General features: G+C 39.1%; 1 protein-coding gene across 14 annotated transcripts in view; it reads left to right on the top strand.

Moving 5' to 3' along the window:
- Nucleotides 1-17,643, top strand: part of USP54 (ubiquitin specific peptidase 54) — a 120,992-nt gene that overhangs the window by 41,725 nt on the left and 61,624 nt on the right. For 3 of the 14 annotated variants that reach the window (XM_032423950.1, XM_032423951.1, XM_032423947.1), the window contains exon 1: nt 1,180-2,299. The exons of 4 other annotated variants lie outside the window; for them this stretch is intronic. The gene's annotated coding sequence lies outside the window, so the exon portion shown is untranslated. 7 more of the 14 variants (XM_032423939.1, XM_032423948.1, XM_032423954.1 and 4 more) reach the window with 5 other exon arrangements.

Genomic DNA, 17,643 nt, shown 5'->3' with positions numbered 1-17,643 from the left:
TTTAAGAGAAACATAATGTTCTTTCATTAAATTGAACATTCTGCTGTACCCTACCTCACTTGCTAGTGGAGACCAATTATGAAAGGTTGTGGTATCGGACCAAGTAGGGACTTTTTAGCCTGTGTTCTTCCATTAAACCTGCCCCCACTCCCCATTTCTCTTGATTGCCTTATTCAAGTCTTAGAGGTAGTTTCTCCCTGCTGATGATATTTATATATTTTTGTCTGAGGTCTTTGTCTCTTATGGTCAAAGGAAGGCTATTATATGTAATACTCCTTGCGTAGTACTTGAACAATATGACGAGTTTTGTTAAAGTACAATTTTAAAAAGTACTGTTGTAACCAGTCATCCAGCTTTAGGATCCCAGGACATTTAAACATGACTTCTGAAACCATATATATCACTCTCCCTCTTGACCTAGCAATCATGCTCACAAAAACTCTCCTACAGGCAGTTTGACACTTAGGTAGCAGACACCTGTAGTTACTCAATTTATTTTAGGTGGAGAGGCCCAGTGGTTGATGCAGGGTTGTCTCTATGTGAGACAGAATCTCCTGTGCAGTCTTGAAAAGGAAATAAGAAATGTCAAAAAATAGGGGCATCTGTGTGGCTCAGTTGGTCAAGTGTCCAACTCTTGATCACAGCTTAGGTCTCAGTGTCACAGTTGTGAGTTCAAGCCCCGCTGGTCCGAGAAACAGCTATATACAAGGTGGAATATGATTATATAGAAGTGTTTTACATGAAGTATTTTCTGAGGGGCTTCAAAAGAGATTACAATCTGTTAGGGTGAGATTTTCCTGTGGATCACCTCCCTTGCCTGGCTAATATATGAAAAGTCATTTATGTAGTTACATTGTAGCTAGGGTTGAAGATCGGTAACTCTTCCCCAATTACTCTAGTTTTATTTGATTAGCCCTACAACAAATGTATGACCATCACTGAAAGACTTGATTAGAGAGCTTGACCTTGATATTTGTACATTCTTTTTTTGCATTTAGCACTGATCAATAGAAATCCTGTTTTTCACAGTTCGGAATGACATCTCCACCCCCACCTACCACTAGGAGACCTGAGTTAGAATGCTAATGGTTAGCAAAAGAAAAGCAGTAGTATCTTTTTTTTTTTTTTTTTTTTTTTAATTTGGACACTCTTACTGTTGTGAAAGGAGTACTTTAGTATATTGTTAAAATGTAAGAGCTTAATTAGTTTTGGGCAGTGCCTGAATCTGTTCAATTTTATCAATAAATCTTAATTAAATCTCATATTTTCTCTCACAACCTGTAGAAATACAACAGACCTTCATATTTGGCAGGGTTTCTGCTGATGAGTTTTTAAAATCAGTATGCTTATAAAACAACTCCTTTCAATAAAGTTGTTTTATAACTGGGTGTAATACATAGAAGGGTGTGTGTTGATCCTCTGGGGCCTTTGTGCCCTGCTTGCAAATGTAAGTTCTGGCCTGACTGATCACATGTTTGGAGTCAGGACTCTGCCTGCTGTTTGTTCTTGGTGATATAACTTGGCTTCTTCCCTGAGAGAGGGGTGGAGATCTTTCACTGTCCTTGCCTTTGGTTTCGGGAACCTTTGAGATCCCAAGCATTTTAGAATTGATCTTGAATTCAAAAGCTCAGTTCACACAATAACTTTCTTGAAGAGTGTGTCTTGTTTAAGGAGGTGTTTTGCCTATTAAAGTGATATAATTTAAGTCCAGACAGTCTTGGAATTCTGAGTTAAGGATTCAAACAATGACATTGTTTTGGTTATTCTCTAAAGTACTATGAATGTGTCTTCTAGTGCTCCTTTTGAGTGTAGTGCAAAGGACTGTTTTTTAGGGCTGGCCCTCTGTTTGGAAGCAGCTGCTACTCTGCAGACTTCATTGTTACATTGCTGACCTTTGTCATCAGGAATGCCCCTGGAGAAAACAGCCTCCTAATTGTTTTTCTTAAGCCTCTATGAAGTTTGTGATATGTCCTTTCAAGTTACTTTTGGTTACTTTCTTAAGTTTACTTTGTTTACATTTAATTGGAGGCCCCATCTTTTTAGCTTTATCATGAATTGTCAGTTCTGAGTTCCTGGTAGGTGGTAAAAAAGAATTGCCCTTTCCCTGTTGTGCTGTTCTGCAGGAAGCCTTTGTGGTTTAGATTCACAATTTCCCATTGTTGCTAGCTGCAGTTGTCTCCTCCCTCCTGTACCCTTCCCTCCCCACAACTCAGGCTCTTCCCTTGGCCCTCCTCATTCCTGGATCCCTTGCCCCACAAATGCCCTTGGGATTGCTGGAGTTTGAACGTGCTGCTGTCTGGTAAGTACTGTCCTTGTGGCAAAACTGCAAGTGGATGGAGGGATTTCGTCTTTGTGTCTGGTCAGTCTTTCTGAAGTGTTGCTTTTAATAACAAAAATTTAAACTTTGAAATTGAGGTTGTAAGACTCTCTTAACTTTGAGGAGGGCTCTGGCATACGACTGTTGTTTTTGCTCTACTCTCCTGTCTGTTTCAATTATTAATAAGTCTTTGGAAATTTGATTTTTATTATTGGTTTAAAAAAACATTCTCATGGATTTTATTGAGCTCATTAAGATTAAAGCAAATGTTATGGGTTTAATATTTTAAATTTCCTTCAAATGGAAGTATATTTGTGATGTTTTTCTATTTATTTTCAGTATTAACATACTGATAAGAGTAATAATGAAGAAAAGATCTATTTTGTGGCTAAGCTGGAAAGTAGCATTTGCTTCTAAAATCAGAATGATTCTTTTTCCTCTCAGCAGAATGTTTTTGGCAAAATTCACTAAGATTTTAGCAATATGTTCTTAATTCTGGGAAATGGTTTGCTGAGTACTTCAGGATAACAGATGCTTCTGGGAATTATTTTTGGGGAAGTTAGATTTGTTCATTAGCTCCTGCTCCCTTGAGGTATGAGATCTATAATGCTTTTGAAAGTAAAGTATTTAATACTTAGTGTTCAGATTGAGTCAAATATCACCTTGATAATGGACTTTTTTATTTCTTTGGATTTTATGTTTTGATCCTCAACTAAGAAGCTGTACGTGCGCACACCTTTGGTTCTCCAAAAGTATTGCTAATTAAAGTCATTTTTATGGTAGAAAGTATGAGGGAAAACTTGTTCGTGGGATGTTATTGCCGTTCAATTGAGTCATTTATTCAAGTGATAGTTGCACTTATACAATAATGACTTCCTGAGTTTTTATGATGTGGCAGGTGCTAGTTCCTGTGCTAAGTAAGTACTTTGCATTTACTTCTAATTCCCACTACAACCCTGCCACATAGGTAGCATTATCCCTCTGGGAAGCAGTCATACATGGGTAGAAGGAACATGGATTTTTATTTTCTGCAAAATGAGAATAATCCCTGTTTGGTAGATTAGGTGTGGGAATTAAAGGACATACCATGTGTATGGTGCCTAGCTCACAGTTGGTGTTCATTAAGTGGTGACTGCTATTACAATTTTATAGCTAAATAACTTGCTGAAGGTCTCTCAGTTTTGAGTGTTAGAGCTAGGATTTGAACTGGCTCAAAACCTGGAGTCTGGTAGCCTGTTTTTGTTTGAATATTGTGAAGGCTTTTAGAGTAGATTTCAGTGGATCCCTGCCCATTCCTCCACCTCCTGCCCCCATAGAGTTGGGGTTCTTTATAGATGCCCTTCTTTTCTTGGTATCCTCTGTCACCTTCCCAGTCATGTGCTTATTAGTCTCTCATACTGGAGTTGCTTGTGCCATTCAGTACCAGTGTTCTCCTAGCAGTAATGAGTGCAGTCACTGGCTTCCCTTCCTATTTTCCTCTTGTTGATAGAGCCATCATGCCTTCATAATTGTTTGTGCCAAAAGAATTTGGGTAGTGGTGTATTTATAATGATTCATAAATAGTGCGTAGTTGCAATCAAGCACTTAAATTAAGAAACCTTAGGGGCTTAAAAAATTAAGGGAAAAAATCTCTAGCTCTAAGTTATTGAGCCAGAAGATAATAGAGAGCAACTTCATGCAACTCATAGTTATCATTTTGCCTAATATAGTTGTCATTTTGGGGCCTAATTTAATTGCTGTGGATTCTCTTTCCTTTAACCCCTGCTGTTACTAGTTTGGTGCTATTAGCAGTGTGTTTGAGAAAGAGCATTGTGTTAGTCCTTCTGGCCATAGAGTATCTTTATTCCACAGACCTTTTGGAAACAGAATGTGTGATTTAGGCATGATATGATTTAGACAGTAGATTCAGGGAAGAGACAGAAAGATGACTTATCATACTTATAACTGAGTTAATCTCTAAACTGAAAAATGTGTTTCACAAAGCTTATTCATTTATTCTTTTATTTAACAAGTATTGAGCATCTGTTGAGTGTAAGACAGTGTAACTTTCTATATTGTATTCTAATAAAGTACAGATATATTGGTTAAGTACTGATTAAGGAAGTTCCTGGGAGGGAGGCAATACGTCCCAATTGCTAAGGAGCTGTATTTAGACAATTCTTTGGGAAACAATTTATTATAAATATAACTACTCCTTCCTAATAGGGCGTGACTATCATTAGTCTCTATTTCTGTAAGTTGCCAGCAGAATGGCTTTTTCAAACAGGTTTGCTGAGTGGAAAGGATTACTTGTATTAGGTGGGATTGGGAAGATGGGAGTGGGAAAGGGAGTAATATTCCTTTTTTTTTTTTTTTAAGATTTTATTTATTTGACACAGAGAGAGAGAGAGCACAAGCAGGGGGTGAGTGGCAGGCAGAGGGAGAGGGAGAAGCAGGCTCCCCGCTAAGAAGGGAGCCCGATGTGGGACTTGATCCCAGGACCCCGGGATCATGACTTGAGCCGAAGGCAGACACTTAACCATATGAGCCACCCAGGCGCCGAAGGGAGTAATAGTCCTTATTGAGAAAAATGCTGGGCGTATACACAGAACACATCTTTTTTTGTGTTTGAAGGGATTAGCGGTAGATGAGGTTGGAAACTGTACATAGGTTAAGATTATAGAAGGCCATTTAAGGCCAAGGAGTTTTGACTGTATTTTGTCACTGAAGTTTTCTAAGCTAAACAGTGATTGATTGGAGTTTGCTTTTGGTAGTGTGTTATAGACAGGATTAGAAAGGTAAAAATAGTTTGGAAGTTATTACAGTAGTCTAGGTAAATTGTATTGAGAATGTATTATTTTTAGATTACATTTGCCCTCATTTTGATATGGCTTTGGGTTTGTGCTATCAATTACAGTTTAATTTTTTACATTAAGTTTATGTGTGTGTGTGTGTAAGAGAGAAAGGAAGAAGGAAAGAGAGTGGTATAGGGGATGGCCAATTATGATGATTTACTTTTTTTTAAAGTAAACTCTATGCCCAATGTGGAGCTCGAACTCATGACCCTGAGATCAAGAGTTGCATGCTCTACCAACTGAGCCAGCCAGGCGCCCCCTCCAGCCGTCATAGTCAGAGCTCCTATTCTGTACTGTCCCTAAGTATTTTGCCTATATAATTTTGTTGAATACTCTCAACAGATCACATTTACTGTAGGTAGTAAATGATCTGAAAGTGATGGAGCAGGTTTGGAATGTAGATTCATCTTATTCTTTATCATGATCATCAAAGCATTTATGCCTCACTAATACCAGGTACTGGGCTAATTATACATGTATACATTATCCTCATGACAATCCCATGACTTAGGTGTTATTTATTAATTCCATTTTACTGATGAGGTACCTGAGACTTCAATAACTGATTCAATAACTTGGTTATGATGTTGTTAGTTGTTAGATGGCGGAGTCCAGACCTGTTCTAACTTGCTGACTCTGGATCCCTAAGTAGTATAATTCACATTGTGTTTCCTGGGAATGGTACCCCTTGAATCTCCATTGTGAGCATGGTGTTTCCTGAGGCTATGCAATGTAGTTGGCCCTGCAGAGGCTGCACTTTTTTTAATTTATTTATTTTTTAAAAGATTTTGTTTATTTGACAGAGAGACAGCAAGAAAGGGAACACAAGCAGGGGGAGTGGAACAGGGAGAAGCAGGCTTCTGCCGAGCAGGGAGCCCAATGCGGGGCTCGATCCCAGGACCCTGGGATCATGACCTGAGCCGAAGGCAGACGCCTAATGACTGAGCCACCCAGGTGCCCCAGAGGCTGCACTTTTTACCACTATGTTCTTTTTATTATCATGCTGCCTCCTTCAGAAGTCAGTAAATTATCTATACAGCTTTCGATCCTTATAAGGATGGACTAAGTAGCCTGCAACTGTTATTTCTTAGTTTGTCAGTTATAACAAAGTGAAACATGTCTTGTCACTCTTTTTTTCTTCCTAACTGGTTTTGGAAAATTTGTTGTAAATGACAGTTTTCTGAGTTCTTATAAAAGGAAAAATAAGGCTTTCTATTTTTTATCAGCATACAGTTCTTCTTCTTGTACATGATGTAATAATTTGAAGCTGCCAAAGTCCAATCCTCAGGAAATTGTTTGAGTTGAGTAACTGTGTTCACTGGGGAGTTTGAGATAACCAGCCCATAAATCAACAAATAGCTTAACCTTTTTTATGGTTGTAGATGCTTATCTCTTTATTTTCAAGCTTGAATCAGAAGCAAATATTGATTCAACTGATATAGTCTCCATTAGAAAAAATATGCAATATCTCAAGCTAGCTATGGACATTTTGGGGGCTCTTTTACTTAAGGAAAGTCAGAATTTATCGGGGTGTTGGAATTGGTTGTCCTAGGTACTTATCCCTTCAAACAAAAAGTTTTCTCTTTCAATTAAACTTTTAGTGATTCAGTGCCTATTATATTCAACCTCTGTGTAAAAAGATGCCCTTAAGGAATATATGTTGTAGTGCATGTACACAAATAACTGTAACATGAGGGAGGATGGGAATGCTCCACATGTGCTAAGAGCACAGAAGAGGATGAAATCAGTGAAAATGGAAAGGTGGGAGAGGGAGAGAATCTGGGGAGGCTTTTTTAAGATTTTATTTTTTTATTTGAGAGAGAGCATGAGCAGGGGGAGAGGCAGATGGAGAGAGAGAGCAGACTCCCCGCTGAGCAGGGAACCCGATGTGGGCTCAATCCCAGGACTCTGGGATCATGACCTGAGCCGAAGACAGATGCGCAACCGACTGAGCCACCCAGGCATCTCCTGGGAAGGCTTTTGATGCAGCTTTTACTTGAAGCATACTTACGATTTTTAACAAGAAGAAATGGATAGGAAAGGCACTGCTGGTGGAGGCAATATTAGAGTCAAGGCACCGAGGAAGTAGAGTACAGAGCGTATCATTATACAGAAAAGAGTCCAGCTTACCTGAAGTGGAAGATGAGTGAGGGGCACATAATAGGTGCTCAGTGAAATGTCTGATCAATAAATGAGTGAATAGAAGTTGTGGCTGAAAGTGGTGGTAAGATCTAATTTCAAACTTTGTGCAGGCGCCAGATATACTGAATTCAATCTATAAATAAAAGTTAATTTTATACTGGCAGAATATGTGAATATAGAAATATGCAGTATAAAAATCACAATCATGAGCATGAGTCAATAAGGAAAAAACGCTGTCAAAGTAGGTCCAGTTGACTGCTTTGTTTTTTTTTCTTTAAGTTTGTTATTTGTTCACGGTTTTGCCCTGTTAGTAGTAGTAGAATAAGAAGACAAGTAAAAGTTAAGGGAGAGAAACTTGTAAAAAATGCAACCATTAATTTTCCCCTTTGTGAATTAGAAAAATACTGTTTTTCTCTAGCCAAAAGAATGCCCCGTTTGGGAGCCTTGAAGATTTTTGAAAAGGGGAGTAATGTGATATTTTGGGAGTCCTGTGGTAGTTATATGTAGGATTGGAGGCTTGGCAGTGAATCAGTAATGTGGTGCCCTGGTCCAGAGGTGGTGAGGATCTGAACCTTAGCAGCAGCTACAATGAGAATAGAATGAAAGGAAATAGATATCCAAATCTAGCCCCCTATTTCTTTTTCTTTTTTTAAGATTTATTTATTTATTTGAGAGAGAGAGAGAGAGAGATACCACAAGTGGGGGGAGGGGCAGAGAGAGAGGGAGAGAGAATCCTCAAGCAGACTCCCTGCCAAGCTTGAAGCCCAATACCAGGCTTGACAAGACCCTGAGATCATGACCTGAGCCGAAACCAGGAGTTGCTACTTAACTGACTGAGCCGTTCAGGCGCCGCTAGCCCTCTATTTCTAAATAAATAGTTAACATTTATTTTTTAAGATTTTATTTTTATTTGACAGAGAGAGAGAGCACAAGCAGGGGGAGTGGCAGCCAGAGGGAGAGGGAGAAGCAGGCTCCCTGCTGAGTAAGGAGCCCAATGCCGGGCTCAATCCCAGGACCCCAGGACCATGACCCATAAGGCAGATGCTTAACCCACTGAGCCACCTAGGGGCCCCAGAAATAGTTATCATTTATTAAACAGCTTTCATATTGTTGGTATATTAGGTGTCTTCAATGATTGGTTACCTCTGGTCCAGAGTCCTTTCATTTTATCTTTAGGGAAAATGAGTTTAAATTCCACTTTTGATTTTACTTTGTGTAAGAAAACTATGAATTATATTGGACACCTGGGTGGCTCAGTTGGTTAAGCGACTGCCTTCGGCTCAGGTCATGATCCTGGAGTCCCGGGATCGAGTCCCACATCAGGCTCCCTGCTCAGCAGGGAGTCTGCTTCTCCCTCTGACCCTCCTCCCTCTCATGCTCTCTGTCTCTCATTCTCTCTCTCTCTCAAATAAATAAAATCTTAAAAAAAATAAAAAAAAAGAAAACTGAATTATAGATAATATATACAGGAATTATGGATAATTTAGAAAATAGGGAAAAGGGTAAAAAAAATCCTTAATTCCATCACCCTAATAAAACCCCTATTTTTTTACATTTACTTGGATTTATAAACTTTTCTAATAGTTCATTCTAGGTAAATCAAGCTCTGAGAAACAGGTTCCTGAACTAATAGAACAACCCATTAACTACTATACTGTGATGTTAAACATAATGAACCCAGAGATTTCACATGAAAGCTTCACTGGACTCTAGTTTACCAGGATCACAAACTATATCAATAACTCCTTTTTTCCTATAAATCTGTCTTAGTCCACCTACCTTTATACATACAGATATTAACTTTCCAAATGCCTCTATTCCCCTTTGGGCCCAAGGTTCCATCTCCTTCAATGAATTATTTGCATAATTTAAAGTTTTTTTATTTTGAACCAATTTTGGACTTACAGAAAAGTTACAGAAATAATTCAGAGAAGGGAATTTTCATGTATTCCTCAGTCAGCTTCCTCTAATGTTATCATCTTTTTTTTAATTAAAGATTTTTATTTATTTATTTGACAAAGAGAGGACAAACGGGGAGTGGCAGGCAGAGGGAGAGGGAGAAGCAGACTCCCTGCTAAGCAGGGAGCCTGATATGGGGCTCGATCCCAGGACCCTGGGCTGAAGGCAGACGCTTAACCAACTGAGCCACCCAGGCACCCCTGATGTTATCATCTTATATAACCATTGTACTTATATATAAGTACAATGATGAGAACCAGGAAGTTAATATTGGTACAATACTGCCAGTAACTGAAGACCTTTTTTAGATTTCACAAGTTTGTCCACCAGTGTTCTTTTCCTGTCTAGGTTCTCACATTGCATTTTAGGTGTTTTTCTTCCTTAGTCTCCTGCATTGTGTAAAAATTTCTGTCTCTCTGTCTTTTATAACCTTGACATTTTTGGAGAGTATTGATCAGCTATTTTGTCAAATGTTCCTCAATTTGGATTTTTCTGATGTTTTTTCATGATTGGACTGAGATGATATGGTTTAGGCAAGAATACTACAAATAATGTTGTGTCTTCAGTGTATTATTACCATGGGATTCATGATGTTAGTATGTATTATTGCTGGTGATGTTGACCTTGATCACTTGGTTAAGGTGGTTTCTGCCAGGTTGCTCCATGGTAAAGTTACTATCTTTTCCTTTGTAGTTAATAAGTAATATCTTGGTGGGGATACTTTGATATTATCATTTGCATAAATGTCATGTTCTCTACACATGAAATTAGTAATGTTTACTTAAGAGACCTCATTGAACTTTATTTATTGTGAAATAAATTCCCTTAAGAGACCTATCCCCTTCTAAGCTTTCTACATCTTATATCTGGTTTCATCAAAGGGCCCCCAGGCTCTGCAGCAACAAATCCTTTTTAGTCTTCATTGATCTCAGCCACATTCATGTCATATTCATAATGAGGTCTCCAATGCTAGTAATCTGTAGATCTCTGAACCTCATTTACCTCACTATCTCTTAGGGTGACAGGCTCTTCCTGGCCCAGTATTCCTCCAGGCCTCATCCCTCTTTATGCATAAGCCAGTTTCATTTCAGCAAACATTTGAATGACTATTTTGGGTTTTTTAGAAACAGAGGCTAAGAGAAGCTGACTTTGTTGATGAAGAATACAGTAGGGGATAATTAGAGTGGCTTCAGCTATAGCCTGGTTTATTACTTTGGTCTGAGAAAAATGGCAGCACATTTTGAGGTACTGGGCATACTCTTGTGAAATAATTGTCCTTTGTATTTCATTAATACAGAGAAATAAAATGTTTTTCTAAATTTAATTAGCTTCTAGAGCATTACTTTTAATGCTGGCAGTCTTGAGCTATGATCTTTTTTTTTTTTTTTAAGATTTTATTTATTTATTTGACAGAGAGAGACACAGCAAGAGAGGGAACACAAGCAGGGGGAGTGGGAGAGGGAGAAGCAGACTCCCCACAGAACCGGGAGCCTGATGCGGGGCTCGATCCCAGGACCCTGGGATCATGACCTGAGCTGAAGGCAGACGCTTAACCTGAGCCACCCAGGTGCCCCTTGAGCTATGATCTTTTAAATTTAGCCCTGTCATTTTTATTCTGTCAGCTTTGGATCCTTGGTGGAATTATTACAGTGGGCTCAAGAATGCAAAATCCAAATGTGTATCAACAGTATAATTTAGCTATTTAGTGCTAACAAACTTTATACAATGAAAAACATACTACATGTTGCTTTAATAAAATATAAGTTTATTAATATTACTGAATTTAAAGTAGCTTTTTGAATTATGTATTTTCTCAAGTAACATGCTTTTTTTTTTTTTTTTAAGATTTTATTTATTTATTTGACAGAGAGAGAGACACAGCGAGAGAGGGAACACAAGCATGGGGAGTGGGAGAGGGAGAAGCAGGCTTCCGGCTAGCAGGGAGCCCAATGTGGGACTTGATCCCGGAACCCTGGGATCATGACCTGAGCTGAAGGCAGACACTTAACGACTGAGCCACCCAGGCGCCCCTCAAGTAACATATACTTTAGAAACCTAGTTTCTATAATACAATTCAAATTCTATGGGCCCTGAAGCTCATATAATTCAGGGGGTCCTGTTTAAGGAAAACATTTTTTTAAAAGATTTTATTTATTTATTTGACAGAGAGAGACACAGCAAGAGAGGGAACACAAGCAGGGGGAGTGGGAGAGGGAGAAGCAAGCTTCCCACTGAGCAGGGAGCCCTATGCGGGGCTTGATCCCAGAACCCTGGGATCATGACCTGAGCTGAAGGCAGATGCTTAACGACAGAGCCACCCAGGTGCTCCGGAAAACATTTTTTAAAAGTGAAAATTAGATATTGGACCTTGAGACCTGTGCAAAAGAGGGACCCTGAAGTTTAATCTTCATTAGTTTCTTTGTAAATCTGCCTCTAATTGTGGGGGTCAGCAAAAAGGTTAGGACCCAGTTTTCCATCATCTCACACATGGAAAAGTTTTTAGCCTGCCCATAGGAAGCTAGTGTGTTCAGATTGGGAACAATGTGGAACATACAATTTAGTATCTCTACTACACAAGGAAATAACAGGTGATAAGATGACATGCTTGTTTCCCAATTTTGGCTTCTAGCTTCCTAGAAGTTTACCTGATATTAGAGACAACAATGTAAAGCAGACTGTTTTGATGTAATAAGTCCCAGGAGCTATGTAGTAATGATGATTAAATAAGTATAAAAAAAATTAAAGGTTAAATAAATACAAGTATTTACGTTCAGATTTTCTATTTCTTCATGATTCGGTCTTGGTTGGTACGTTGTATATTTCTAGAAATTTATCCAGGTCTTCTAGGTTATCCAACTTGTTGGCATATATTTTTTCACAGTAGTTTCTTTTCTTTTTTTTTTAATTTAAAAATACCTTGATTTTTTCTTCCAAATTTTTATTTAAATTCCAGTTAGTTAACATATAGTGTAATATTGGTTTCAGGTGTAGAATTTAGTGACTCATCACTTACATACCCTGTGCTCATCACAGCAGGTGCACTCCTTAATCCCTATCACCTGTTTAATGCATCCACCCTCCCCCACCTCCCCTCTAGTAACCCTCAGTTTGTTCTCTATAATTAAGCGTCTCCACGGTAGTTTGTTTGCTTGTTTTTTTCTTTCTTTCCTTTTTTTAAGATTTTATTTTTAAGTTATTTCTACACCCAACGCAGGGCTCAAACTTACAATCTTTTTTTTTTTTTTAAGATTTTATTTATTTATTTGAGAGAGAGAGATAGCGAGAGAGAGAGCACGAGTGGGGTGGAGGGGCAGAGATGGGCAGAGAGTGAGGGAGAAGCAGGTTTCCTGCTGAGCGGGGAGCCTGATGCAGACTCAATCCTAGGACCCTGAGATCATAACCTGAGCCGAAGGCTTACAATCTTGAGATTAGGAGTCTCGTGCTTCACTGACTGAGCCAGCCAGGCGCTCCTTCCCAGTAGTTTCTTATGATTCTTAGTATTTCTGTGTTATTATAACATTTCTTTCATTTCTGATTTTATTAGTCTTTTTTCTTTCTTAGTCTAGCTAAAGATTTATCCATTTTGTTTATCTTTTCAAAACTCCAACTCTTCATTTTATTTATCTTTTCTATTCTCTTTCTAGTATGTGTTAATTAACTTGATTATGGGAGTTCTTTCACAGTATATACATATATCAAATCATCATGTTATACACTTCATTATATATTACATTACAATTTTGTCAATTATACCTTAATAAAGCTGGAAAAATTTATAAGCAAGCTTATTTGGCTCCTCAGAGTCTATTCAGCAATAGTAAAATATAGGTCACTATAACTTTTTCAGAGTTGAGAGCAACACAATAATGAAATTCTTACATGTTCTTTCTCCTCCTTCCACCTTTGACTGATTACTCCATAGTTTTAGCACTTGGCTGGGAACTAGTAAATGTGGGTAAAAATGATGATACATTTTCTGTAGAGTTTGTGAATAAGTAGCTGCCAGGTAGCCTGCTATCTCTAAGTTTGTTGTAGTCTAGGACTGTTCTTTGCAGAATGCTGTGAGTCCTTTGGTTGTGAGGGGCAAAGTCAGAGAGGAGTACTAGGTAATAGGCCATGGAGCAGTTTTCATTTAAATTTGAATACATTTGTACATACAGCATAGTTGCCATTATCAGGTGGTGGTGGTTTTTAATCATCATCTAATAGACATAAAAATTAAGTAAGATTTTGTGTTTCTTTTTATTTTTTTATTAAAACAATTTTTAAAAGATTTTATTTATTTGAGAGAGCACAGAGCACGAGCAGGCACGTGAGAGCACGAGCAGGGGGAGGGGGAGGGGCAGAGGGCGAAGCAGACTCCCCGTTGAGCAGGGAGCCTGACGTTGGGCTGGATTCCAGGATGCTGGGATCATGACCTGAGCCAAAGGCAGATGCTTAACGGACTGAGCCACCCAGGCGCCCCTCTGTATTTTTTTTTTTTTTTAAGATTTATTTATTTATTTATTTGACAGAGGCACAGCGAGAGAGGGAACACAAGCAGGGGGGAGTGGGAGAGGGAGAAGCAGGCTTCCCGCTGAGCAGGGACCCGGACAACGTTAGGGTTGGATCCCAGGACCCTGAGATCATGACCTGAGCTGAAGGCAGATGCTTACCCAACTGAGCCACCCAGGTGTCCCAGTATTCTGTATTGAAACTGTATGTGGACGAATTCTTTGGAATAGACTGCCACTGAACAAATAATGCATGCTCACCACGTTTTTTACTTTTCTTTTCCTTTTTTAAAAACTAAGTATCTAAGGATATAGCTCTTGGATATAATTGTAGAGAACTACCTCCCTAGAGTGGCGCCTGGCTGTCTCAGTTGGTAAAGCATATGACTCTTGATCTCGAGGTCATAAATTTGAGCTCCACGTTGGGTGTAGAGATTACTTAAATATATCTTCTTGGGGGTGGGCTAAGCATCTGCCTTCAGCTCAGGTCATGATCTCAGAGTCCTGGGATGGTTCCCTGCAGCAGGCTCTCTGCTCAGTGGGGAGTCTACTTCTCCCTCTCCCACTGATCTGGGGCTCCATCCCAGGACTCTGAGAATGTGACCTGAGCTGAAACCAGAGAGTTGGGGGCTTAACCAACTGAGCCACCCAGGGACCCCTTAAATAAATCTTAAAAACAAAAGAAAAAGAAAAAAAAAAAGAACTACTTCCCTAGAATCTCATCAGCCCAAATGTGTAATATCCCTTAAAATGTTTATACTGATGGTGAGGAAAGCCTAAAGTTTTAACTGAGTCATATTAATATAAAAATATCTTGCTTGATAAGATGAAACAATTAATTTGGAAAGTTAAAAAATATATAGCTCATACTTTTTCTATATATATCGGTAGAGTCACAATTTATAAATAGATGGATTTTATGACAAGTGAAGTAAACTTTGATAAAATTTTGTGATAATGTGTCCTGCAATAACAGATATATGGATATAACACAGTTGGCTTCTGACCTCCATCCATTCCCCATTCTCAAATGGGGTAGGATAAAACTCCTTATCCTTTAGGGATGGAGGGTAACATGGGTTGGGGGGAGGATCCTGGAAACATTGGTATAATAGAAACAATGCTCTTAAATTATAGAAAACTTCGGGACACCTGGGTGGATCAGTCGGTTAAGCCTCTGATTCCAGATTTGGGCTCAGGTCATGATCTCAGGGTTATGAGATCGAGCCCTGCCTTGGGGCTCCATGCTCAGTGGGGTGTCTGCTGGAGATTCTCCTTCTCCCTCTGCCCCTCTCCCCATTGTGCATGCACACACACACACACAACACAAACAGACCCACTCTCTCTCTCTCTCTAAAATAAATAAATCTTTTAAAAAATTATAGAAAACTTATATAGGAATTAAGAAAATGGGTGTTATCTCTTCAGACTCGGGGTGGTCAAGGAATTTGTTTTTAAAGATTTTATTTATTTATTAGAGAGAGAGAGAGGAAGAGTGCACAAGCAGGGGGGAGGGGCAGAAGGAGAGGGAAAAGCAGACTACCTACTGAGCAGGGAGCCCGATGCAGGGCCCAATCCCAGGACCCTGAGATCATGACCTGAGCTGAAGGCAGATGCTTAACCGACTGAGCCACCCAGGCGCCCTGAGAAATACTAATTTTCAAAAGTAATTATATAAATGGATCAGAATGGCAAGAGACTGGAGGCTAGCAAGACTTAATCTATTGTAATAATCTAAATGGGAAGTGATTGTGATGTAAACTAAGGTGATGACAGTGGAAGTGAAAAAGAAGGATCAATATAAGAGATTTTGAAGAGAAAACTGATAAGACTTTATGACATGGATAGGGAAGGGGAAGATGGATAGGAAGGAGTCCAAGACTACAGAGGCTTTGAGCCTGGGTAATTGGAAATGCCATTAGTTAAAAAAAAAAAAAAAGGAATCAGAAAAGGCAGTATTTTGGGGGGGATGTCGAAGGAGGTGATTTCAGATTTGGATATGTTGAACTTATGAAAGTGGGACGATGTCGGTTTTAGAGTTCATGAGATTTGTGATTTGTCAGACTAGAAGTGATGGTTGGAGTTCTGACAGCAGGGGATGAGAATACCGTGGGTTGAACTATAGAGATGAGCAAGAAGTTCTGATTTAAACTTTGAGGAATTCGCTCTTTTAAGAAAGCAACATAGGAGAGAAAAAAAATGAACTACCAGCGTAGTAGGAGAACCAGTGTTCTGGTTTGTCATTTCATTTCTTTTTTTTTTAAAGGTTTTATTAGAGAGAGAGCGCGCGCGTGCACACAAGCAGGGAGAGGGGCAGAGGGAGAGGGATAAGCCGGCTTCCCGCTGAGCAGGGAGCCCGATGTGGAACTTGGTCTCAGGACCCCGGGATCATGACCTGAGTCAAAGGCAGAACCTTAACCCACTGAGCCACCCAGGAGCCCCTGTCATTTCATTTTATTCATTCTCTCTTTTTCTTATTAGTGCATCCAGTGAATCCAGGATCATGTAGCATCAAGGCAGCCAGGGTTAGGTGCTGCAGAAAAATTAAGAATGAGGCCTGTGGAAAAGCCAGTAGGTTTTGCAATTAGGAGATTTCTTTAGATGGCGATATTCCATGAAGTAAAATTGTGGTGGTGGTGGAGTAAAGGATCAGTACCATGTCCTGAAGAGATTGATGGTGAGCATAAAGAGGTAGCAATTGTAAATTATTAATTGCAGAGACATTTGATAGTGAAAGATCCCAAAAAATGTAGGACAGTAGGCATAGGAGTTAATAAATTCAAGGTGGTCTTTGTTGTTGCTGTTTTTGTTTTTAAAGAATATAGGATATCTGTGTGTGGATGTCTTTAAAGGGAAAAGAACTCATGAAGAGGAAATGTTTGAAAGGTAATGGTAATAATAACTATCGTTTATACAGTAATTACTATATGCTAGACGTTGAATTAACACTTTGCATAAATTAACTAATTTTAATTCTTATAATTAATAAGATACTATAGATGTAGTTGGGAATTATTGGCATATGGAGTTGAGGTAATTGCCTGTTCATTTATCAGGGCAATATAGTTTCTTTTTTTAAATTTTATTTGTTATTTGAGAGAGAGAGAGACAGAGATAGTGAGAGAGAGCATGAGCAGGGAGGAGAGGGAGAAGCAGGCTCCCCGCTGAGCAGGGAGCCTGATGTGGGGCTGGATCCCAGGACCCGGGGATCATGACCCCAGCAGAAGGCAGACGCCTAACCAACTGAGCCACCCAGGTGCCCCGGCAATATAGTTTCTTGAGTAAATTGTAAGTAAATTGTAAGTCTCTTGAGTATTCTTTACTGCTATGTAGAATAATAGAAACTAGAAATGTGAGCAACTTTCCTGGTTAACTGTTTGGATATCTCAGTGTAGTGCAGTTTGTCTTCCTAATATTTGTGTTATTATTGGCATTAATCACTTGTAATGGGGCTACTGCTCCTTCATTAGAAAGTGAGATACTCATCACAGTTTTTCCATTTGAATCATTGATCAACTGGACATGGTCATTCTTTGTAGACCTTCTAAAATGTTACCCTGTTCCTTGTAATAGGCTCAACTATTTGCCTTTTTACAAATAGAAAGTTAAACTTCGTATTTTAAAAATATTGTAGGGGCGCCTGGGTGGCTCAGCCGTTAAGCGTCTGTCTGCCTTTGGCTCAGGTCATGATCCTGGGGTCCTGGGATCGAGCCCCGCATCGGGCTCCCTGCTTGGCGGGAAGCCTGCTTCTCCCTCTCCCACTCCCCTTGCTTGTGTTCCCTCTCTCGCTGTGTCTCTCTCTGTCAAAAAAATAAAATCTTTAAAAAAAAATAAAAATAATTGTAAAAAAATAATAATTGTAAAATTCAAATGTTTCTCCAAGCATGTAATTAAATTG

The sequence above is a fragment of the Phoca vitulina genome, unplaced genomic scaffold (assembly GCF_004348235.1).
Source record: "Phoca vitulina isolate PV1807 unplaced genomic scaffold, GSC_HSeal_1.0 scaffold29, whole genome shotgun sequence".
In the NCBI taxonomy this organism is placed as follows: Eukaryota; Metazoa; Chordata; class Mammalia; order Carnivora; family Phocidae; genus Phoca; species Phoca vitulina.
This window is presented reverse-complemented; position numbering and strand designations above follow the sequence as displayed.